General features: G+C 38.2%; 1 long non-coding RNA gene across 1 annotated transcript; it reads left to right on the top strand.

The window, feature by feature from the left end:
• The first annotated feature begins 3,084 nt into the window (after positions 1–3,084).
• On the top strand, positions 3,085–3,644 carry LOC121709728. The gene is made up of 3 exons (XR_006032020.1): positions 3,085–3,189; positions 3,327–3,416; positions 3,521–3,644. It is a non-coding gene; the product is annotated as an uncharacterized LOC121709728 (long non-coding RNA).
• Positions 3,645–4,322: the final 678 nt, after the last annotated feature.

Below are 4,322 nucleotides of genomic sequence, written 5' to 3'. Positions count from 1 at the left end.
AATAAATAGCGGGCAGATCAGGCTGGGTTCACCCAGCCTAGTCCATAGGCACCCGATATTGTTTAATTTTCCGATTGAGATATCCACGCTCTGGCTATTCTAAATGCAAAAATGCATCAGGGAGTTATGACAAAACTGTAACTAACAAACTAGATCCTAATAGAAAGGTGTTAGCTTCCCTAAGCTACAGGTAGGCTTATAAGGTAGGCCTATTTACAACATAAATTGACAATAGGATGCTGGCGACACAAATAAAATCTCCTTTGGAAACCAATGGCTTACGCCTTACAGTACCAAGCGGACTTAAACTGCCATATCGTGGCGAAAAGTTGTAATAAAATTCACGCAGCTCCATGAGTCAAGGAAAGCGGTCTTACATGTCAATGACAGTTACATCTTGGGAGGAATAAATAACTAGAAATCATTTCCGAGGAACTGCGAAAGTGTGCTTGCTCATGTGCGGTTCACCAACGGGAGCAGATAGTGAAATATGGTACGTTGAACTAAACTTGATCCAAGAATTCCAACGGTACATCATTTTTAAAAATCGGGCATACAGGTCAGAGTGCTTTAACGTACATCCGAAATGCCAAAACACATTTTTGCTAGTTGCGGCGAGCCCTAGGTCAAAGGGCACCAAATGATATGCGTGCCCTCACAATGGAGTCCCGAGTCCCTGTACCATGTTTTGTTTTGAGAAATAAGTGTCGCTTAGATATGAGCTAACTTCCTGTAACTCTAGCACCCCCTAGTGGTCGAACGTCACCAAATGTATTGTGTGTCCTCAGTATGGGGTCCCAAGTCCATGTACCAAGTTTGGTTTCTATATGTGAAAGCGTTGCTGAGATATGAGCCTACTTCCTGTGATTATAGGGCCCCCTAGTGGTCAAAAGACACCAAATGTATATTGCGTCCTGAGGATGGGGTCCCAAGTCCATGTACCAAGTCTGGTCTTCATACATCAAAGCCTTGCTTCGCGACTGAACGATGTCAATATCTTAAAAGGCCTAGGGGCAGGAGCTGGCCAAAAAAGTGGGCTGAGAGGAATAATAATACAAATGTGTGCTTGCGTGTGCTTTCAGCAAGCACACTTAATTCGTTTTTTATTCAATACATTTAGTCTTTTCACAGTTTTTCTGATACCAGAAAAATGAGAAAGAAATGGCACAGACATGGCAGAAATAAAGGCTGAAACTCCTCATTTAGAGAAATATATTTTGCATTGTGTTGTCCAGTGTGTGTTGTTTAAAGGTAAAATATGCTTTTGCTGCATTTTTTTTAATGTTTTGAGAGTGTTAGAGTGCCTCTGCGTTAATTGTTTTGAAAATGTGATGAAAGAGTTGACATTTATTAAAGCAATTGAGAAAAACTATAAAGAGATTGATAAACAAAAGAGATCATATAAAGAGATCAGTAAACAAAAAATGAACATTTGTTTGGAAACACATTGTATAGGTTAGAGAGAAAATTATCCCTCTTCCTCCCCTCTACTCCTCCGTTTCACTGATAGCCCAGTTACTCATCCTCCTTACACAGGGGGTGCTCTATCGCAATCTCCGCTTCAGGCATTCCAGGACCACGGCCAGCTACCATGCCAAACACGCGCTTAGCTTATACACTCAATTCAATTCAATTCAATTCAAATGGTGCTTTATTGGCATGACAAATACTACAAACATTACATTACATTACATTACATTATATTACATTACATTTGGCTGACGCATTTTTAGCCAAAGCGACTAACAACATGGTAAACAGTTTAAGTTTTAGAGCAATTACTCAGCATAGCAATCATACAGACAGGCGAACTAGTGAAAGGTGATATCAATAATTACTGGCCGAGAGTGGTGCTAATTAGGATTAACTGGTTTAGTGAATAGTAGCTGATTTAGAGCTTTGTCAGCAGAGCAGTCAGCAGACCTGCCTACCCTGAAAATCTAGAGTTCTCGCGAGAGCACAATGGAATTGTCTCTGCGAGACACTCTGGCAATGAGCAATGATGCACGTTACTTTCACCCCAACATTCCGGGGAACGTTGGAGGACAGTACACATTGGTCGTAGTGTTATCCGATTGCGTCGAAGTCCGAAATCATTCAGAGTAAACATGGTCTAGTGTTATCCAATTGTGTGCAGTGAGATTTAAATGCATGCTTGTTCCCGCCCCTCGAGTTGGGCCATTACATTGTTCGTGACGAGACCCTTAATCTTTCTAGATTACCAGGGTCTGGATTTTCCAGGCTAAGACCTGCCCATATAGTTTGAGACGTTCAAGACTCATGATTTTGAAGCTTAATTTAATTTAACATTTCGATGTCTTTATTCATTCAGATTTTAGTGACTGGTTGATGACACCCTTTTCCGTAAAAGGGTGATGTGTTTCTGTGATAACATATACCAGAACTGTGGATTCCTCTAAGTGATGTGTCTGTACACTGCATATCAGAATAGAATCAATTTATTTTGGCCTAGATGTTTCACATACGCCTAAATGCCATGGTAAGATGAACAGCGTTAAAGGAAGAATTTGCAAGTATCAAATAAAATAAACAAGAACCATCATCGAAACTCTGAGTATAAAATCAAAACAACACTCTTTCATAATATTTCATTACATTACATTACATTACATTACATTTGGCTGAAACATTTTTAACCAAAGCGACTTACAACATGGTAAACATACTGCAACCAACTTGTAAGACTGCCTTGGTTAATGATTCTTGTTGCCTCAAGTTTAACATTTTAATCTCACACTAACTAAACTAATTTAAATCTGTATAAACCTGAGTAGAGTGCACTATGTTTATGAATGATATACTTGATTTGAACAAACATTCTCAAAAGGTATCTTATTTTAATCGTTCTTCAGGCAATATTGAGTAGGCAGGCACAATTCATCAGCAAACATTGAACTGAGATGAACTTCTGCATTTGTCTTTGCTGTTGACAAATCCAGCAAAACAGCAACATATGTGTAATAACATAATGTGTAATAGCTGAAACATATGAGTAATAACTGCCTAAATGTGATTGCTACAGAGTCTCATATATAAAAACATGTGCAACCTGGCCATGGTCAGGTATCTTCCTTCATCCTTACTAAATAGCATCAACACTGCAAAGAGACACCATGAGGCGTGTGATCGTGCTCTACTTTGTACTGATGATGATTGCACTGGTGGGCCGTATGTAGCCTACTGTTTCACTTTATTGTCATTTCACAACATTTTTATCTGGATCATCTTGGCTAAAATGAACTGTGGTGTATACTGTAGTTATGGTGCCTGTTATCTGCATAAACTGTACTGTGAACGTTTTCCAGATGTCTATACTGAAAGTACGCAAGCTGTGCCTGTTGGTGTAGGCGGGATGAATTTGAACTCATCAGTGAATTCTGTGGTGGTAGAAATAAGTAAGTAAATATGTAAATATTCATTTTATCTCTCTGTATCCTGTTAGTACACTTTAATATCAGTGGTTTTATATGCCACTCTAATTTATTGCCATTTTTTTCAGATGCTGTGTTTAAAAACAGTGGTGATCCATAAATGATGACCTTGTGGGGATGAAGCACTATTATTTTAGCTTTTTCTTCCTTTAAAAGAAGGAATTCATATTAAAAGTTTTTTGGAAGTATGAACTTGTGGTATTCAGTCTTCAGCCTCTCTTCAACTACCAGAAAAAGGAAAGACAAAAACTCGAAACATCTCCTAAAAAGAAAAACAAGAACAACATGATAACTAATCGATACTCATTGGAAAGCATTTTTTTTTAAATGAGATCTCACCAATTTCTCCTATGGCAACCTTAGGAGGGAAATAGAGAATAGAGCAGAATAAGAGTAGGCAGAGAAGAAAAATAAAATCTTCAGATGAACTGAGCTGAGAAATAGCACTCCTCTTGTTTCAACCCAAGTCCAAATTCAACTGTTAAAGATCTCAAAATGCTTTCTTCTCAATTTATGTTTTGCTATTTATTGTAGATTTTCTATTCCAAAACTACACATTTACACATTATTGTGTGTGGAGGGGGTTGATGGCAAGACAGTGTATATGTACACATTTCTATACATCCTGACGTTCCTGTCTGTTAGGTCACATTATGTATACTGTATATGCTAGACAGACTATGAACGCTAGCTATGACAGCTAGTTCAACACATTTGCAACTAATGACTTAAGCGATGAAATAAGGCCAATTTGTTGGGGTACTATTCAGCATGGAACCAGTGTAGTGCATTTGCCCAACATGGCATTAGCAATTGAAAATGTAAAAAACATTTGCACAAAATGATGTACTAAAGCACTGCTGTTTGTTC

Source organism: Alosa sapidissima, chromosome 5 (assembly GCF_018492685.1).
Source record: "Alosa sapidissima isolate fAloSap1 chromosome 5, fAloSap1.pri, whole genome shotgun sequence".
Lineage (NCBI taxonomy): Eukaryota > Metazoa > Chordata > Actinopteri > Clupeiformes > Clupeidae > Alosa > Alosa sapidissima.
The sequence above is the reverse complement of the archived record's forward strand: the minus strand, read 5'-3'. Positions and strand labels throughout refer to the sequence as shown.